This window comes from Bombyx mandarina, chromosome 12, assembly GCF_030267445.1.
Source record: "Bombyx mandarina strain Sakado chromosome 12, ASM3026744v2".
In the NCBI taxonomy this organism is placed as follows: Eukaryota; Metazoa; Arthropoda; class Insecta; order Lepidoptera; family Bombycidae; genus Bombyx; species Bombyx mandarina.
The window spans coordinates 4,060,369-4,082,716 of NC_143219.1; the positions used below are offsets into that span (position 1 = coordinate 4,060,369).

The following is a 22,348-nucleotide window of genomic DNA, read 5'->3' on the forward strand; positions in this document are numbered from 1 at the left end:
AGTATCAGTACGGCAGCTGTATCTCGTACAGTGACGTATGGCCCGGCGATACGCCCGCGCCGCGTTATGGAAATCCAATGCAAATGTGATGTGCCTTCGGTTAATTTAACTAAATAAATCGATGCCGTGAATCGCACGCTACGGAATACATCTCGGTATTGAGTTCGTTAGCGTTCATTCCCGACTCCAGGTTATTTACTGAAATCGTTTTTTTTTTTACCTTTAAATCTTATTAGAAGCAAAGGGCTGCAAATGCTACACAGTTTAAATATCAGCTCTTACGAAAAAAAAATAAGCTATTACATAGCTTTTATCATGGGCTTTAAGCGCGGCGACCGAATCGAGAAATTCCGTAACGAAAGTAAAACCTAACACCCCATTCCGCCTACCATGTAGCTCGCGTTCAACACATTCACACGTTGTGCTTGTGTAGTGTTTGTGAATAAGCGCGTGACCTGACGTCGCACTGCATGCGCATCATGAAAAGTCTGCCCATCTCTCTCTCGCGCGGTCTAGCTTATCTTTTTTTTTTTTCCCTACCTAAGCTGAGAGCCTTGAGAGGCTATGTCAGCGTAACCCTAACTTTAGTAGGTGAGCTCACGGGGCTCAAACCTGACGATGTTGCTAACACGAACCCTAGCAAGAGTCGTGCTTCGCAGAATCTACCACCGGATCGGAAACGCGACCCACTGAGAAGATCCGGCGAGAAACTCAGTGGGCTGTGTCTGAGAGTTAATTTACTCGTCGAGCCCTTCGTCGCAAGCGACGGGTTCGACGAGAACGGTGACCGGTGCTTGAAGTACCTAAAAGCACCGTTAGTGGATCGGGAGGATCCGAGATAACGTGTTTTGGGCGACGTCGACTGCTTTCCATTCTGTCCGCAGGATCGGGAATGTAGTTACCGGCGGCCACGATGAGAGGGTTCTCGTGTCGTGCCGCTTTATCGAAGTGGCGCATGGACGCCGACTGAAGATACTTACTGATGGACTCTAAGTCCAGGTCGTCATGGAGGTCGACGTTCCTGACGAACCACGGGGCTCCGACGGCTATCCTGCAAAAACGGGATTGAATAATTTGAAATGTTTTTAGGTGTATGCGGGCCGCGTGAGCGAACACTACACTTGCATAGGTCATGACGGGGCGTATGCAAGTTTTGTAGAGTGTCACCTTATTTCTAAGGGACATTTTACTTCGCCTACATATCATCGGGTAGAGACGTCCTAGAATGAAGGCGGCACGGTCGCGTACCGTCTTAATGTGGGGGCGGAATGTCATCCTACTGTCGAGGGTGACGCCTAAATATTTGACCTTCGGGGCCCACGGTATGGGCTGGTCGAACATCGTGATCGGGCGAACGGCGGGGGCGGGGGTATTGACGCGCCTAGTCGGGAGGGGGATGCTCAGCGTGGTGTTCGGAGGGCGACCCCTTTTGAAGAGCACCGCTGTGCTTTTCGTGGGGTTAATGTCGATGCGCCACTTCCGGAACCACTGTCCCATGGTGGTAGCTGCGGTCTGAAGTCGTCGATGAAGCAACGCCTTCTTCCTACACGAGTAGTAGATGGCGGTGTCATCGGCGAAGAGCGCCAGATGGGTCTCCGGAGACCGGGGTATATCGTTGATATACAAACTGAATAGTAACGGGGAGAGGGCGGAGCCTTGCGGGACTCCGGCTGTGACGTGACGGGGCCGGGAACGCGTTCCCTCGACTCGATATCGGAACGAACGGTTCGACAAGTAGTCTCGTATGATGAGCACGAGTCTGTCTGGCACTCCCATGTTATACAGTTTGAATATCAAACCGTTGTGCCAGACTTTGTCGAACGCCTTCGCTATATCGAAGAAGAGGGCTCCTGTCGGAATGGGTTTCCGCCTGTTCAGCCCTAGTAAGATGTGCTCCGTGAGGCGGTGCACTTGATGGACGCACGAGTGTCTGGCGCGGAATCCAAACTGCTCGTCTATAAGAATTTTATTCGCGGATACGAAATCCCAGAGGCGTTTACGAAGGAGCCGTTCGTATAATTTGCCTATCGCCGGGAGGAGACTGATGGGGCGGTAACTCGCGGTTTCGTTATTCGGTTTGCCCGGCTTGTGTATGCCGATAACGTCCGCTTCTTTCCACGCCGCGGGAAAGATGCAGTTCGTCATAGCAGCATTTAATATCGTGGCCAACATCGTTATCAGTTGGGCTGGTAACAGTTTTAGCGCGCGGTTGCGGATGCCGTCGGAGCCGGGAGCTTTCCGTGGTTGTAGGCTATCGATCGCCTCCTTAACCTCGGAAGTGGTAATGGGGGGTAACGCGTCCGAGGGCGGCAGGGAAGCTCTGCGCTCGACCTCCCTGTCGACGAACTCGGTGTGTTCGGGGTCCGCGTGTTGAGTGCTGGTGGTGCACTGTTCTTGCAGTGCATCGGCCAGCAACTCTGCCTTGTCATCGTCATCGTAAGCCGGTGGTTGGCCTGAGGGGCGTACGAGAGGCGGCATAGTGACGATAGTTTCGGACTTGAGGGTCCTAGCTAGTCGCCAGTATGCTTGGTGAGTGGGCGCGAGTTCTTTTAAATAACTATCCCAGTTTTCGTTTCGGGCGTCGCTCAAGCGGGATTTGACCTCCCGCTGTAAGCGACGCATCCGAGTCCGGTTTGAATCCGTGGGATATCGATCGTAGGCCCGGATTGCCGCGTTCCTAACTCTAACGAGGTCCCTAAGATCGGGGGAAAGTCTGATGCGGTGGAAGCTATCCTCCACATCGACTTGCTTTGAAGATCTTGTGATCGCCGTCGAGACGTGATCAGTGAAGATGTTTATGGATTCGACGGTGTCCTCGGGGGATGGAGTTGAATCCGGGCCGCAAGGGAGGATTGGTGGAGCGGTGTCAGCTAAGCACGTGCCCAGCTTCTTCCAATCCACCATGGTCCTCGTATCTGGTTCGCGGTTGAGTGGGCGACCGAGCTGCATGACGACAGGTCGGTGGTCTGAGTCGAGTTCTGACATTGCCTCGATGGAGCGCAAGCGCAGAGTTACGTTCCTCAGCAGTGCCAGATCTATTGTGCTCGGACGACGCGCGGCGTTGTACGGATAGCACGTGGGGGTCGGGGGGTTGAATATCTCGAATGTGAGGTCGTCTATGAACGCGTCGAGACGCCTACCGTTCACATTCGTGCGATGGCAGTTCCACCTAGTGTGGTGGCAATTTAAATCGCCTGCCAGAATGACCGCGTCCCCCATACCGAGCAGTGTCTCGAGGTCACTGCTCAGGAGGGGTTTGTCAGGAGGGAGATATACGGATGCGATGACGATCGGCTGGTGTCCCGTCAGCGCGATGCGGCACACTGACGCCTCGATATGTAAGAGCGAGGGAGTATCGAGAGGGACGCAGTGCAGGGCCCTCCTATAGTAAATGACAGTCCCGCCCTTGCGGGTGGAGAGTCTGTCATTCCTAACCATGACGTAATTCGCGACTTTGGGGTCGCGACGCGAGGGCTTTAGGAAGGTCTCCTGCACCAGAAGGATGTCGATGAGATTGTCACGTAGAAACTCATAAACCTGGTCGCGCTGACGCGCGAGTCCGTTAGCATTGTAGAATGCTAACTTCAAAGAATGGGGTTTTAATCTCGCGTTGCACGCCATTGATTACCGGTAATCAAACCAGCGTGCGCTGGACGGACTCGATGACGTCGATGTACTCGAACGTCGCGTTTAGGCGGTCTTCGGCCGTGACCGCTCTGCGCATGGCGTCGGCGAATGCACGCATGCGGTCAATATTTATCGCGGCGATGTAGTCGCGAATAATTGTGAAGTCGTTTGAGTGCGCGGGGCCGGGGCGAGGCGCGGGGCCGGGGCGAGGCGCGGGACCGGGCGCGGGCGCGGGGGCGGGGCGCGGCGCGAGTAGAGGTTGCGGCGCGTACCGCGGTTGGGGTGCCGGTATCGTTCCTGCCTTCGTGAACGGCAACGGTTTCGCCCACGCGGAGACGGTGGGCACCGGAGCCGGTACGAAAGCCGGTTTCGGCGCGCGGGGCGCCGAAGTCCTTGGGCCAGCGGTTTTGGGGGGCGCGTTTGCCGGGCGCTTCCGTGGAGCCTTGGGGCATCCGCGGTAGTTGGCCGTGTGTCCCTGCTTACGGCAGAGTACACAGCTCGGCGGTTCCGTCGCGGTCTCTTTGACCCGCGAACAGTCGGTGGTCGCGTGATCGTCTAAGCACTTCACGCAACGCGGTCGCGCGTTACAGTTACGCGCGGAGTGGCCATAGAGTTGGCAACGGTGGCACTGCCCGGGAGTGCCGCGTTTGTAGGGGGCCTCTACGGTGACCCCCGATAGGCCGCACACGGTGCGGAGACATGAGGCAATTTTCTTGCCCTCCGGTGTGGCTTCCAGTGCTACGAGCACCATATCATACGCGAATTTGTCGCGCCCGCTGTGCATCCGGTGCACGCTTATGACGGGGTAGGACTGACCTACCAGGTCATTCTTAATTTGCTCTACGTCGAGCTCTTTAGGGACTCCGCGTACTACGACGCGGAGTTCGCGCTCCTCCTGGAGCGCATAGGTATGATAACCTATGCGTTCCTTGCGGAGGTAAGCGGTCAACGACCTATGGTCGTCGGATGTTTCCACCTTGATCTGAATTCCATGCGGGATATTCCTCGCATGGACGACATTGATCTTTTGGGCCTTAAGGGCCAGGGACACGCGATCCCAAGAAGATTTTTCCCGCAGGATGACCGGCGGCGGCGCGGGAACTTTTCGAACGGGCGCGGGCCCGGGGCGCGGCGACGGGGTTGCGCGGCGAGGGGAGTCCGGGGTTATTACGGTTTTGGGCCGCGAGGCGTTCGCGGCCTTTGGTTGTTTGGGCGCCGTGGGCGGATCCACAGCGCGGGCGCGTTTTTTACCGCGCGCGACGGTGGTGAACCCTTCCGAGGTTCCCGGTTGAGGACTCGCGGCGGACTCGTACTCCATTTCCGACTCGGAGTCGGAGCCGGAGCCGGCTTCGGAAGACGCGATCGACGCGGGCGCGGGGGTGGGGGGCGACATCGGCGAGTCGCGAGGTACCGGCGCGGGGGGCGACAACGGAGAGTCGCGGAGTGCCGGCGCGTCAAGGCCGGCCTTGTAGGCTTCGAATTTCGCGACGATGTCCGGACAAAGGTCGCGGACGAACTTAAAAAAGAGCGCGCCGTTGGCGTCACTCATGGTGATTGTGCCCGGGGGGGGCGTCCCCGGGACTTAAAGCAAACTCGCCGAAAGGCGAGTCCCCTGAGTGGGATTTATAACCCCTGCGCTGTACTTGCCAGCAGTGATTTGCAGGGGGGGGATGCCTATGCCGTGAAAACGGCAGTCAGCTGGGATTGGGGTGGAGAGTTTGGGAAGGTGGGGGACCCCACTGGGTTGTGAGTGCCACAACAAGCGGTGATCGCAGCGGGGTTTTTAGTCTTTAAAAAGACTGTTTTGCACGACGGATAGATAAATAAATTTAATAATGAAATGAGTGAATGAATGTGAATTTGGCGTTTTCGAATGCAGAACAAACGAATTCGAAATGTTTTTTCGACCCAAGGTCGCTACGCCAGCGCCCGTGCGTCAGGAATTCACAACAAAGTCGCGATCGACGCGACAGCGACAATGTCGTGTAAACCAAAACACAAGTTCGCGACGGCAGCGACAATAATTCGAGAAAACACGTCCGGACTCGACAGCGTTGCAAACGGAACTGATTTGTAGCTTATCAATGTGAAGCGGACAGTTAATGTTTTGCTTTTGTTCATGTTTATAAATATAGCGTGGTCTTATTTTATTATTGTTTTAATATTAAATTATTATTGTCTAATTATAATTGCATAAGTTGATAAAAAAATGCTGAGTGCCACACATGTTTTTTTTTTATTGCTTAGATGGGTGTACGAGCTCACAGCCCACCTGGTGTTACTGGTTACTGGAGCCCATAGATATCTAGAACGTAAATGCGCCATGCACCTTGAGATATAAGTTCTAAGTTCTCAAGTACAACGGCTGCCCCACCCTTCAAACCGAAACGCATTACGCAATAAAAATTATATTCGAATCACATTTATTTAATACCATTTCATAATAACATAAGACAAATGAAATGTACTATTATATCGGCTACGTATCCCCAAATACCTTATCGTACACAGAGAAGCTGTGTGACAAGTCCACACAAGCATCTACCACAATAAGTTAATTAAAAGAGACATAGAAAGAATTATTCCAATAACTCCCACAGCAGACATGGAACAAAAAAAAAAACATAAAAGTTGCCTATAAAATATTAATACATCGGAAAAGAAACTGATTAATAAACGCAGTCCAATTATCTGGAACTTCATTTAATCAATATCGTATGGTCGAGCCTGGTGCCAAGACAAGAAGCGTATTAATTGGGCCTCCATATATCTTATGGAATCTATGTTATGATTAACTTATGGTTTAAAGGGTTCGGTCGCATGTTTATGGTTCAATGTTTCTGATTTAACGAGATGCTTATTGATAGGTATGTGGTTTAATTTGTTAGGAGTATATGAGAATGGACGCTTTGAAATTTGTGTGATTTTTGGCGGGATTCAAATTGATTTTAGTGATGATGTAAAAACAATTCTTATTTTATATTTAAAATACTATTTTGCCTAGTTAAACCTAGTTGCCTTCTTTTTTTATCTTAGCCTACCAAAAGTTACACATTCAGTGATAGTATTAAGAGTAAATTTTTAAAAAGCACGTCAATACGTCATCACACATTCAAATTAAAATTTCTAGAATTAACTAAAATATTTGATTGTTGTCTTTTTTAACCAAAAGATAATCGCTAGTACCTATATTAATTTAATTCTAAAGACAAATAATATTTTTGTGTTGCCCGAGATTTCAGTTACTGCCACTATTAAATTCATTTATAATTTTAATACAACTCAATTAGGTTGTAATGACTTTATCTAAGAGTTTAGTATTCAATCATGACTGAACTTGTCACTTATATCTCTTCTTCAAATTGACCGTGTTTGAAGGGTCACATAGATATATCGAGAGCTCCGAAGGAAACCCGTTCCGAATAAATATTTATTATGTTTTTAACACTTTTATTTAATACGTTTATAACACGATTGATTGTAGATCAAACGGAATGAACAAGACGTTAAGAGTCGTCTGTGACTTCAGAGAGAAATATATAGACATAAAAGTCGAAATTTAATGAACCCGCTCGTTTATATTAGATCATTCGATGAAAGTATAAAGATTTTAAACACAATCTGATAATTATTACTTAGTGTAGTTTCCGTCTTAAATTTATCACACCCAGGCTTGAATAATCACGGTATTAGATAAGCAATCATCATGAGAATCATAAGCTGGATGAATAATAGTTTTGTCATTACATTAATCAATGAAGAAGTTGATTAATTTTCTAAACAACTATTTTAAGAAACAAGTATGATTAAAATCGAACAACATATTCAGTAATAAAAACTAATATTAATACAGTACGTATCCACCCTAACGAGTTGGCTATTTCATTAAGTCACCTCTCGGGAATAATTTAATCAGTACGGTCGGCAAAGAACGATAAAGAATGATTGATAGTGTCGCGGGACGATGCAATCTGCCGCCGTCCGACTCGGTGCCTGAATTGTTTTTATTTTTTCTGAACAAAAACATTAAGATCGAAAAAATGCGGTAATGTTCAATGCACGCAATAATTTTCTGTTGACTGTACATAGTCGTTATAAGATAATCAAACTAAATGTTCAAACAAATAGTCAACATGCCGCAGAAACTAATAGACAGTAAAAATAATTTCCATACAACATCAGCCCTTTGTGGGTAGGTGTTTTGCCTTCTTGGTGCATTCGCCCTAACCCATACATCAGCCCGCTGAGTTTCTCGTCGGATCTTCTCAACGGGTCGCGATTACGATCCGATAGTAGATTCATTCGCGAAGCAGCTGCTCTTGTGTTGTTAGGATCTTCGGAGACGCTCGGACAACTGTTAGCAAATCCCACCCCTCTTGGCTGAGCCTTTACTCGCTTACCTGGTGAAACTGGAAAGGCCTCCGGGCCACCAGTAATCCTTCAATCACAAAAAAATGGAGCATTCAGAGGTACCCTTCTCCAAACAAGCATTTCCTTCTGTAGCGGTTCTCGGCAACTAAACTGTGCCTTGGCATGTCCATCACTATTGTCTTTGTTTTCTAACTAACGTTCTATGACAGTGAGAGAACGACTTAGAACCTTAAAACACCACACAAATAGTAAACGCTTAGAATCAATTTCCCTTAATGGTAGTGTTAGAATATTAAAATGTATGTAACACATTCGGACCGAAATGATTTACCAAGTGGAAGATACTACAAGGAAGACTTTCACCTGTTTATTTCTTATAATATATAAGTACATACTACATACAATAAATGAAGGCATAATTTTTTTAAGAAACTTTACGGGAAGCGGATATGTTTCAAACATTACAAATGGGCGACCATGGGCGATGGTGAAAAATTTGTATTGTACGCATTTGCCAAAGAATCAAAACCTGTTGTGTTGAATTAGTTAAATTGGATCATAAATTGACATCTTGAACTTATTGAGATGTAAAGCACTATTTCATACCCTTAATCAAATACTCAACGACTACCTTTTTGAGTTATTAATTTCTAGATAACTTCTTCTTTCCAGCTTTATGCTTTGCTGGAATTACGTACAGACGAAGAACAAACAAACCTGTTCGTTACCCAAATACTTGTCCTATGTGGAAATCGAACCCAGGACCCTCGACCCGGCAATCAAGGGCATTAATAACTTCACCACCCAGTCACGGCATATAATAATAAAATTTATATTTAAAAAAAAAAAACGTGTAAGAATGCAGTAGCATTTACATGAGTGGTAAGTGGTAAATACCATCGCGTGACACCGCCACCCGCCAGCAGCACACTTGATTTACAAATAATGACCAATGGCGTATTACTAACAATCGTGATTCGTTTTAATCAAGCACAGCGCGTGCACGACGCCACATTGAAAAATTCTGGTGCGAACGAATCGAAGTGTCAGAAGGTGGTTCCGTCGCTTTTGTAATCTGTTCAATTAATTATTTATATATATTATCAGCAATGTCAGGGGCAGAGCTAAGCTGCTGCCCACCATTACGAACGCTCCGCAAGCCTCGTTTGAAGAAGCATATGTCATAGCGCTCGAAAAATACCGTGGAGGGGAGTTCATTCGAAAGCCGGATGGTACGTGGCAAAAAAGATCTCTGGAAACGCACTGTCGATGAACACAGCGGGTCCAGGTAATATGGATGAACTCTGTTCCGATGGTGGGAGGTGCGATTATAAAAAGGAGATGAGGGGATTATCTCGAAAAATTCCTCAGAGCAAATAGTTATCCCAATTCTGAATTTTGAATTGGGTATTATACTACCTACTAATACTGCGCTATGACCCCCCAGTCTTGGCCTCCGATTGAATTAGGTACCTACCTTCGAGTGTGCACAAACAAGTAATATGAATACTGTGAAGGAATGGCACCGATAGAAAATAAATACACATAGCTTTTTTTTATCCTGCCTATGCTGATGAGAAGCTACTTCAGCTTTATCCTATCGTGTAGGTAAGCTTTCGGGGCTCAAGCCGGAGGTGCTCTAACATTGGCCCTAGCAAAAGCAGTGTTTCGCAGAATCTACCACCGGATCGGAAACGCGACACACTGAGAGCACTGAGAAGATCCGGCGAGAAACTCAGTGTGCTAAGTAGTCATGCTATTGGTGTGAAGAATGGGAAAGCAAAGAAATACAAACTTCGTCTTCTTGTTCAAATGTATGTGTTGAAATTTACGTCTAAAATGCTATGGGCCACTATAGCTAATGCTATAACCACAATAACGTACGTTAATTCTATCTCTTTTTAATCATCTACCACAATTAAAAAAAGCTAGAGGGGTTTTTCATCTAACATACAGAACCTTAAACAATATTATATAGAACACAATAAAGAAATGCGTGCAGATAATACTTTCCGCTTCAGTTGAACGCCAGTAATGACGAGACCATAAAAAGTATATCTTACACAGATGTGTCAATTATATTCATTGTATAAGACTTCCTTGTAATGACAGATGCGGCGGCATTGTTATAGGAGCCTGTCACGAGAGATTTGCATTATTGCGAATACGACGAAACCTTGCAGTATACAATTATATTACGTATACTGTAATTTTTTATGATTTATTTCTATCTTTTAATGTTACTTGATTGAACGCGATTGATTTGAGACCCTAGTAAAGGTTCAAAACGTTCAATAAGGCTATCTTTATGGTTGTATCAGAATTAGTTACCATTGAATCCTGATCTAACTTAATGAAAATGACGACTTTTAATACAACCGGCCTAAAAAAATTTATTGCTTGGATGGGTGGACGAGCTTACGGCCCACCTGGTGTTAAGTGGTTACCGGAGCCCATAGACATCTACAACGTAAATGCCGCCACCCACCTTGTGACATGAGTTGTAAGGTCTCAGTTTTAACAGTACAACGGCTGCCCCGCCCTTCAAACCGAAACGCATTACTGCTTCACGGCAAAAATAGGCAGGCAGAAATTTGCAAGTGATGATCGCACCCTGAAGGACAAATTCATCGTCCAACTCGTTTTTTTCTACTTAAGTTGAATGTTAATGCTTGTAGATTTTGTCCAGCACTAAGAAACAAAAAAAAATCGGTTGTCTGTAAAGTCGGTTTACTGACGATAGTTGAACGTGACACCGTCATAAGAAAATACTAATGGAATGGTTTAATTTTTCAATTATCGCAATTATCGTTGCTATAAACAATTGACACCACATTCACTTTTCACTGAACTTCATACTTGACGAAAACATGTAAATGTATTATTGTATAGCAGCTGTCCACGCGGATACATCTCTCACTCAAGTAGGAGAGAGACAGATGTCGAACGCTGCCGAACGAGGAGGCCGATTGTGCCTCTTTGTCGCTCGTTGCGCGCTCTCGCTTGCACTTCAAGCCTTAAATGGAACGCCTCAGAGCGAGGTAACGCCGCATGAGTCATGTTTTTTCGTGCTTGCAGCCGGCTCCATCGAATTATAAGACGTTGTCACGTCAAAAAATCTAAGTCATAGGCGTGTTAATTTTAAAAACAATGAAGTTGAAATAAACAATAACTTTAGTTCCTTTCAAACATTGAAACTGATTCAGTATCTCATTCAAATCAAGTTACGAAAATATTTAAATATATAACTATATTTTCACTGGGATGAAATGGAACGTAAATCATAAACAATGTGTTGTATTTCTTCAATTGAATGTACACGAAACGAAAGGGTCCGATTGTATAGAATTGTTTACGGCCCGATGGAAATCTTATGGGAAAGTCACAATTTATTATGCTAAAGAGCATGAGGTGGAGCCATGCATGATCTGTTAGTGAGTCCGGTTGAAATATTGGAGGCAGTCTGGTTTATACTATTATTATTCTGTTTAATTTATTTTATGGGAAATTTACTTTATAAGATGTATAAGATAATGAAGAAATTGGATATTGTATATATATTTTTGAAGTTATACTTCTTTAGGCGCGTTATGAAAAATTTATGAGAGTGAAATTTTACGATGCGCGCGCACCGTGACACAAAATTAACAGAATGAAGTTGCCCACTAAATCGCTCATTACAATACGACCGACGGAGCTTGGCGAGTCTGAATATAGCCGCAGGTGAACTTTTGCGAATGTACACTCGTAAAAAAAAGTGTTTAATAACATTCATTTTTTAGTAATATAAATGAAAAAATTATTATTTAATATAATTCATACTAAATATTATTAAATTATTAACGTTAAATATTTATTATTAATTATTTAATATTTAAAAAAAAAAAGAAATAATTTTTAATAAAAATAAAGTATAACTTCTTACGCGCGTACAATAAGTACACGCACCCTTTTTTTTATTATCACTTGCATTTGTTGATGATTTGACACGAAATGCACGATTACTTTGCGGTAGAAATTAGCAGAATGGGATAATAAAAAAAGCATAGTGATAAAAAAATCATGAATCTAACTTATTTATTATATATTTCACTAAAAGTTTTATTAAATCTCCGTTTATGAAGTCGATTAACAGCTCTTGAACAATTCTAATCCAGTGAGATATTTTTACATATATATTTGCGTCTGCTATGCGTAATTCCCTTGTATTTATTAAGGCATTACTCAATGAAGTTGAAACTCTAAGCAGGCGTTCGCGTTAAAGTTTCTGGACAATAGGTTAGGGAGAGCATCGAAGGGAGCCAGACAGAATAGGCTGGGTCTATTGATAGATGAAGTAACTAAATGAGTATTTAAGTCACTTCAACGTCACTTCACATAAAATTTAAAATTTCTCAACATAAAAACTGTAAATTTACATTACTAAAATGAGATAATTAGAGCCTTTGGACGCTAACCAATTAGAAGGCTAATTAATTAGTCCCCTTTTCATAAATAAAACATTGATAATTTCAACCAAATAAAATTGTGTGTGCCTATAAAAATGTACCGTAGACAGATCTATAGCAATCTTATAGGACTTTGAAGTAACATTTTTATAACACTAACGTACCAGTTTATTACACAGCATTGCTTTCTGTTCATTTTGTATGTTTTTTTGTAAATGAGAAACCAGTTACGATGTTTACACGGCTATCACTTAAGGATTTGAATATATAAAAAGCATAGGAAAAATTTATTTTTTGGTACAATGTAACCCAAATTAATAATTAGTGCAAACATCTGAATAATTCGCGATTTAATTCAGTGATAAAAAGCTTGTCGAATTAACGTGAAATGAAATAGCTTCACAGTTACAATAGTTAAGTCGTCGTGGCCTAAAGGATAAGACGTCCGGTGCATTCGTGTTGAGCGATGCACCGGTGTTCGAATCCCAGGCGGGTACCAATTTTTCTAATGAAATATGAATGAATTATGTACGTATATGAAATAATACGTACTCAACAAATGTTCACGATTGACTTCCACGGTGGAGGAATAACATCGTGTAATAAAAATCAAACCTGCAAAACTATAATTTGCGTAATTACTGGTGATAGGACCTCTTGTCAATCCGTACGGGTTGGTACCACTACCCTCGTGGCACGTTTCAGTTTGAAGGGTGGGGCAGCCGTTGTAACCACACTGAGACCTTAGAACTTATATCTCAAGGCGGGTGGCGCATTTACGTTGTAGATGTCTATGAGCTCCTGTAACCGCTTGACACCAGGTTGGCTGTGAGCTCCTCCACGCATCTAAGAAATAAAATAAAAAAGTGGTTATCAGAATCCATAGACATCGCAAAATGAAAGTAATCGCCCAACTAGAGACTTTAGTCTGATTCAATTGTTTAGTAATACATATTACGATTTCAGCTTGAACCTTTAGTTATATTTCTTAAGCAATTTTGTGGGTAAAATTTCGGCTCTTCTGATAATAAACGCTCACCGGAATAACATAATCATGTTACGAATGTGTCAGGAATTAATCGTACCGCCTTCACATCGATTAGTCTCCTTTCCACAACAAAAAAAAAATTGTCACATCCGAACTCATTACGAGTTTTACGCGCGTAATGGATCCCGTCTATATATTTTAAATGTAATCTACTTAATTTAATAAATTAATTATAATGTACTTCATTAGATCGCCGGCAACCACAAGAGTGACATCGGATGTGATCGCAATAAACAAGTGGAATTAAACAACTGCTTCTTTTATTTGAAAGTTGTTGCTTAGCTAATAAAAAGTCATTAGTCCACTTCCTGTCATTACTATTGATATAAATATCATTTTAGTCTGATTAGAGTTCGAGATGAATGTACAATTGTATTTTATGTTGTTATAAAATATTAAACTAAAAATTAAAGCACATCGAAGATATTTAATACTTTTAAAATTTAAAACCCTAGTATTTATATAAGGGCTACAAATCATTCGACTAAAGAGGCAATCAAGGGATTCATTTAGGGATGCGATAGTAGTTGTTTTTGAGCGCAAGTCGTCGAGCTTTTTGGAAATCAGTATGGGTTTTTATTTTATTGCTATGATGGTTGGACGGATTCACGAGTGGTACTAAGTGGTCACTAGTACTATTGGCATCAATAACGTAAATACCGCCACCCACCTTGGAGCATAAGTTGTAATACTCAGTTTTCAGTACAACGGCTGCCATAATTCAAACCGAAACGCATTACTGCTTAAAAGCAAAATAGGCAGGGTGGTGGTAATTACCCGTGCGGGCTCAAAAGACGCCCTACCAGTAACAAGATTATTTTTTTCTATTTAAGCTGGCAGTCTTAGAGAGCTACGTTACCAAACGAATAAGTGAGCTCACGGATTTTTTAACTTCACTAGTTAATTTAATGCCGAAACCTTTGTCGCAAGCGACGGGTTCGACGAAAAAAGTAACAAGTCCTCTGTTGTTTTCATTTATAACCCCAAACAATTTGTAAAAAACTAAGTGTAATTGAAACTTCCACGTAAAGGTCTTTAAGTGAACGATTATTCCGCTTACCGTCACGTCACCTGTGATACCAAAAAGAAATATAGCAAAATTTTAAAACTAAAATTTTATTAAAGTTTAAATCTACCTATATATATATCAAGGGCAATAAAAAAAAAAATTTAAAAAAATGAATTGCTGTTCGTTAGTCTCGCTAAAACTCGAGAACGGCTGGACCGATTTGGCTAATTTTGGTGGAAGTCCAGAGAAGGCTTAAAAGGTAAATAAATATGAAAATGCTCGGAATTAATAAAAATAACAATTTTGTTTTTCCTTTGATGTGTCCCTCGTCGGACGGATCCCTTTTGTTGGTTTTAAGTTTATTTTATACCAAAGTTTAGGTATTTTATTTATCGATTGAGGCACTACGAAGTCTGCCGGGTCAGCTAGTATTAAATATAATCGATATTTACATGTGAAAGAGGCCTTAGTAGGCATACGTAAAGTTGCGAATCGTTTTAAAGAAAATATGAATTTATGAGTCAGTAAATCGAGTTTTCATTACGTTGTTGGTAGCTCTGGTATGTGAATTTAAATTTTAATGTTGGCTAAAGCGATCTAAGCTCGTCAAAAATTCATTAATGTCGTATAGATACTATCGTGTACTTTCATGCTATTTATGTTATAAACTTTATGTGGTATCGCAAATTGTAAACAACAGGTTCTATTTGACTATCTATGTATCTAATTCACAAAGAGATAACAAATCTAGTGTCGTGCGTTTGAGATTTTAGCCTAGGCTATTATTATATTTTTATTTTGTCCGACATTGAACATAAATCGGATGATAATAAAATTTAAACGGATAAAACTATAAAATTAGCCTTTTTTTAATGTTATCCCTACTAGGCTTGCATATCCTACCATACTTACACTTAGCCTGTTGGAAATTTTGCGCAAGATGATTACGCACCTATCATCGATGATGTCATCATCTATCATGGCTAACGACAAAGAAGAAAGGAAGATCTTCCACATAGCGTTTGATTATCGTCCGTAGACTTTCGGCCCGAATGTTATTGTTCGAAACTTCTATACATAGAAACTTGTCTTGAAAATTGTCTTGTACTGGTGGTAGGACCTCTTGTGAGTCCGCGCGGGTAGGTACCACCACCCTGCCTATTTCAGCCGTGAAGCAGTAATGCGTTTCGGTTTGAAGGGTGGGGCAGCCGTTGTAACTATACTGAGACCTTAGAAATTATCTCAAGGTGGGTGGCGTATTTACGTTGTAGATGTCTATGGGCTCCAGTAACCACTTAACACCAGGTGGGCTGTGAGCTCGTCCAAAAAAAAAGCGAGATTCAGACATATATCAACGATCATGCGATGGCTACCCGCTGCAATGCTCAGGAAAAAAAAAAAGATGTGTGGTGTCGTGGGACACCGGATAGGAACGAAGTTCCTTATTATAAAAATATTAATTTTAAGTTCTATTCGAGGTATAAAGAAAATAAAACTGAAGGCTTCGCAACAACCCACGGTCATTCGGTAAAGTGCGAACTTATTGTGGTACACTTCATTCACGCTTGTTTGCATAAGAGTTAGTGTATTGCGCAAACGAACGCTCTGAGATCGTGGTCAATGAATGATAAAAAAAAATATGTTATTTTTTGTACGTTATTACAAAGTTAAGTCGTACACTGTGTGCGTTACTAATAAAAATCTTACATTACGGACGTTTTTTTCCGGTTAGGGTACCCCTCCGCATCGTCCCATAAGAAACTTCGTTCCAAAATGACGTGATATTCCTTGATCAATAAACATAAATAGAAAAATGAAAACGCTTTAACGTTTTAAACTAAACATTCAACGGCTGTTACAATTCACAAACTGTTACGAACGAAATATGTTTTTAGTGCTTCAATAATTCTAATAATGGTGATAGCTTTATAACGTTATAATAAAAAGTCGTTGCGAAAACCTTTTATAAATGTGTTTAGAGGTTATTCGGTAAGTCGATGCGTGAGATTAGTAATTGATTTTAAAGTTAACGTGAATTATAAAATAAAAAAGGCTACGTGCTTTTTGTGTTTTGAGAATACGTCTTTTTTTTCTACCATGTATTATTTTAATGTAATTCTAGACAATTAATAAATGAAGAGGGTGTAGTGTAATTTTTCCGGTGCCCTACGCGGCGCACTGAAGTAACTATGTCGATTTCTCTCTTTGTTCTTCTTATTAAGGCGCCGGAATATCTAGTAGACTCTGGGAAAGACGAATCCGAAGATACTGACAATGAATCTATTTCTAACAGACCACGGGAACCCCCCTACTCTGACCGGGTTTTGACCCCGGACGGAGATCGGACGTCAAGTGTAAGAGCGCAGGGGAGTCGTTTAGTGCGGTAGGACCCTCAAATTCCTTGGGCCTGCGGTCTGCTCCCAACACCTTGCAGATCGTCAAGTCCCACACACCCCGCGCGCCCCCTAGGTGCGGGGACCTCGTAGGAGGTACGGCCCCGAAAAAAAAAACATACATTGACACGTGTTCTCCAAATAGGATTCGTTTTGCTATAAAATGTGAATCAGAGACATTCTTAAATACGTTTAAATCTATATATATAGAGACATTAAACATCCAGATAATCAGAAAACAAACCCGTCAATGACACGAATGTTTGCTCAATGTGGGAATCGCATCCAACTCTGCCCTGCAGTCATCAAAGCTAACTATTGCACCACCGAGTAGGGCATTTCTCGTCATCGTTCTCGTCGAACCGTAGCTGGCGACGAAGGTTTCGACGAGTAAATAAACCCACAGACACAGCCCACTGAGTTTCGCGCCGGATCTTCTCAGTGGGTCGCGTTTCCGATCCGGTTTTAGATTCTGCGAAGCACTGCTCTTGCTAGGGTGCATGTTAGCAACATCGTCAGGCTTGAGCCTCGTGAGCTCACCTACAAGTTAAGGTTACGCTGATATGGTCTCTGTAGACTATCAGCTTAGGAAGGAAAAAAAAAAAAAATACGGCGTTAGAATTGCCTTTAATTATTTACAGATGAAATTATATATTTAGAAATAGAATTTCCACCGACATAAATTATGTATTTCTGATTTTAAAATACAATAAACATTTTTAGTTATACACACACCACACAAAATATGGAAACAAATATTGACGATAACAAACACACAAACTTTTTTTTTTGGGGAAAGGAACATTTTTTGACAAGCAAATTTACAAGAAGGTAAGGTGATTTCACACTCCCACATGCAATTAAAATTTTGTAACGGATTTCGTGAGCCCCTACTAATAAAACAGGTGCACATGCACCCGGCTAAGCCCTTATGCCCTTTAATTGCAATACAGCGTTCATAGTAAAACCAAACTCGTAATGTGTAATTGTTTATTAATATTACAAAGCTGTGATCTGTAATATTTTTGTAATTTTTTGTCGTCTGAGTTTTTTCGTGGGCTCCAGAAGTGTTTTTGGATTGGATTTTTTGGGTTATATTAAAGTTTAACGGCGATCTGACTCTTCAAGCCGAAACACCAATAAAGGAAAATGGTACGCGAATCTGTGCGAAGCTTAAAAGCGCCCAACAAACCAGTTAAATGGACTGTCCTCGACAAAAAGTAGAAATCACGAAAACTATTTAAAAAAAAAAAAAAACCGTTTATATTTTCACTATATTATGTTACTGATATATTTGTGACTATAAAAACGCGAGACTGAACCGTACAGGTATTTTTAAATATGTATTTTTCTTAGTCATTTGTACTACTGGCAGAGATCGTAGTTATCAGTTCGGCTGGTAGTGCGTTTTACAAGATGTCGCCAATCCTCACGTATCGCGGCCCTCTTGTACACTGGTTGGACCGTTTAGAGCTGCCTTTGTTTGGTCAGTCCATAGGAATCTGCCGCGTGGACGGAAAACATGTCTAAAAGTCGCAAAAACCGAAGAAATAACAAAAATAAGCAGCTATCGAAGTTTTATTAACCGTCGCGTGGAACTCACAGCCCTTACAATAACAGATGTGTAGCTTATGCTAATGACGTATTAACTCACCTTAAACCCAGAATGCTTCATTGGGCTCATCGTCACCTCATATCTCAATTAGATGTGATTGCGCATTTAAAATGAGCTAATGATCCCCTGGTAGTCGAAATTCGACTATATTTAATTCTAATTTTAAGTTTGAACATTACTGTGGTTCTATTGTCAAAGACTGTTTATAATAGTAATATAATCACAGATTTCGCCAATGCTACACGACTACACTATAGAGATAATATTAAAGATTAACCAATACTAATCTATTCTCAATTTGACCACCGACTTTAAACAATAAAAAAAGGTTTGACAATAAACAAAAGAGTATATATGCGTCAAATAAATGTTAGTGTGCGTAATGTGTTTTTTAGTGATTAAAAAAAAATGCATCCTTGACTCCCTCTATATTCTCTATAAGTGTTTGGAATTTCAAACTTCTCCGTCCGCGCAATTTTCGTAAAAAGAGGTACAAAGTTTTTGCTTCACGTATTAATATAGTATAGATATTGGAAAAAAACCGCAGATATAATATTATAATTGTGTTAAATGGTATTTTTTTTAAATTCATAATGGTAAAATAAAATCCGAATCAAAGACGCAGGCTTTGTTTACTGACCAACTGTGTCCGAACGACAGTGGCCAGACAATGAGTAAACAGTGGGTGAGTGACAAACGCAAATCGCATTCTGATTTGAAACAATGAATCACCAATCTTCTCGTCTGCTTGTTACGTATGTGAGTGGTACAAGTCACCGACTAGCTAATTATTTTTCTATACCTCTATTTCAGTGTGATTTATCATACAAAATATGCCCAAAATCCAGCATTTCATAAAGAATGATTCAAGACTAGAAATATGTTATTGTTTTTAATTTCGTCACGTCTTAGGTTTACTTAAGCTAATGCAGCCTTTCTCAAAGTGGGCGATAACGCCCCCTTGTGGGCACTGCAGGCCTAAAAGGGGGGCGGTAAGGGAACTAGAACAAGGGGGGTTGTGTAGAGGCGTGGGAGGCTATTTGTAAATTAATCTAGAAGGACTCTTAGACACTGACTGAGCTCTCGCTATAGTGGTTTTTAGGTAGGTGAAAAAATAGGGGCGCTAAAAAATAATTTATTCTCAAAGTGGGCAATAGACAAAATAATTTTGGGAACCCCTGAGCTAATGGATTTGATATTATCCAGTTATTTCATAGAAAAAATAGCAATACTGGTCTTCATCACGGCTACATATTCAGCAGCTTAGGGGTGCTGTTTTTACTTTTCTCCCCTAATTCCTGATTTGAATATCAAAGTTAATAACGTATAGGCTAATAGTAGACATACTTTGTCCGTATAAATATCACTTTAATTAAATAGTTCTTGAAATTTCAGAAGTAACTTAATTGTGATATAAATGTGGATGTGAATAAGAATATAATAATTATTTTTTTCGCAACTTCAGAACGAGTCCGCTAACGTTAAACCTTTAAAATTTATAATTAATTAAATTTTAATTACAACGCAAATTAACAGATTTTGTGATGAAAATTATTATCATAACATTATAATTTATTATGAGCGTTAGCCTACGATTACCCGCAAATATAAAATAACAATTTGTTAGGAAGTTTCATATGTGGTCACAATCCTCAGCAGTGAGGGAACGATGGAGAAGAAAGAAGCTGGATGTAGAGATGAGGTTTCTTTCAGCAAGCCACAACACAATTGACAGATGATAGAAAATTGTACGACAAAATGGAAATAATAAAACTAAAATATAAAGTATTCGGTTTAAAACTTATAGTACACAACAAAAAAAAAGATTATCATATTAACAAACTAAATATTATATACATAAGTCTTGTACATAATTATACTTATAAAATACATATAGACACAAATCATCATGTGTATACCAGTGTGCGTGAACATTTAAATCAGAAAATGTGAGTGGATGTTTGTTGGGTCATTAATAACCAATAAACTCAAGAGTCAGCTGTTTTTCGCATTACGCGAAAAAACTTATAAATAATGATTTTCCCAATGCAGTTTTAGTAATTTTATCATTACAAAAATCAACGACATTGCCACTGTCTATGCTATCGGGAACGATTCAATGATGCATGTTAAATGATATATAATACGTTATACAGGGTGGGCCATAAAGTTGAGCGGATTATTAAAAATCATATAGAAAAAACTACAAAGCTCAGGAAAGAAAAAATATAATTATAATAAAGATTACAAATGGGAATTTTATTTTTTAAAAATAACATCGCTCAGATGTGTGCCATCTACACGTACACACTCTTCCAATCTAGCCCTCAAATTCCCGGTTAGGGTACCCTTCCGTATCGTCTCTTAAGGAACTTCGTTACAAAAACAACCTTAAGTTTCAAAGTTGTCGATATTAACAAAAACGCATCTCTTGTGACTTGAATCAATTCCATTGCAGCCAATTGTAGAGGACGGAACAGTGACTGAACAGGCGAAAAGACAGACTGACAATATACAAATAACGAAGCTCTAACGAGTCGAAGTGTCAACTCTACACACGACTAAAACAGATCGTTGTGAGAAAACGCTTCCCTCTCTCCTTCACCTATGTACTAAGGAAATTTAGCGCTTTTCAACATGCTTTCATGAGAAACCGGTATTGTTTTTATTCGATTATAGAATCAGGGACACGAATCCTAAATTAATTGAACCCACGAAATGTTAGCATTAAAAAAAAAGAGCTAATCAGATAAATTAATATATAGTCAGGCTTTGGTCATACTTGATGGTAAATTTGAAACCTTTGCGGTCCTAAGACTACTGTAATGTAAGACTATATGTCCAATACGTATGGACAATAGACCTGAAAGGGTTAAGGAAAAAATACTTTTCACATTCAATCACCATATCACATGATGAAAATACAAATTAATATTTGACTCCTTAACGCAGTATGTATCCTAAAATTTAACGTAATTTAGTGTTTAAGTTCTAAGTGACGAAGCTATATACCTACATGTCTAAGTTAAAATACTCAAGATGTAGTGTGTCCAGAAAAAAATGAGTAGAATTTAAAAAAGTGTTATTATTCTAGACAACAGAAATATAATGCCAAATTACCCTATTCGTTACGTATGTGTTTAATCTATCCAAAATCCTCAAAATTTCTAATATAACATATCACTGCGCGCATCTTAGAATTCCATCTACTGTGTGAATCTTTAAAATAGTCTTATTAGTTTATATTTATGCAAACATAGATATTAAATACCCAGACAAAAATGAACGAAACCTGCTGTTACAAGAACGCTTGTGCGAAATGGGACTCGAACTCACGGAGCCCTAGCAATTAAGGGCATTAACTGCTGCGCCACTGAGTCAGCCAATTTCATTTCCTATTTAAAATATAAAGTCCAAGGAAGCCCAAACACGATTAAAATTTAGTTCAATTTGACAACAAACAAAGGAACATCTACAGCTCAAAAACATGTTTACAAAAATTTTAATACAAAAATTTCAGTCGTAAACAACTCAGTTTTTGCATTCGGTCGTGTGATATTGTGGTAATTAATATTGTACTATAAGCATCCGAATTTGTTTCCCACAACTGCTCAAGGAACCGTATCGTGCAAAGACGACACTGAAGACGTTAGAACCAGCAGACCGTGTCTTCACACGGTGTGCGTGAACCCATGCTATATGAGATGTTAGATTTACTTGATATTGTACTGGAAATTTCGAGAATATTTTGGTTGCATACACAGTCGTAAGTTTCACAGTTCGGATTTCATGGTGGTTTATTTCAATTTCGAACAAGCTCCATATTCTTCAGCTAGC

The 22,348-nt window shown here is 40.9% G+C and overlaps 1 protein-coding gene and 1 pseudogene across 1 annotated transcript in view; one reads left to right on the forward strand and one right to left on the reverse strand.

The window, feature by feature from the left end:
• LOC114243093 (uncharacterized) overlaps window positions 1-22,348 on the reverse strand; it is a 104,353-nt gene that overhangs the window by 6,879 nt on the left and 75,126 nt on the right. The gene's annotated exons all lie outside the window — the stretch shown is intronic.
• LOC149501749 (uncharacterized) lies at window positions 4,505-5,099 on the forward strand (annotated as a pseudogene).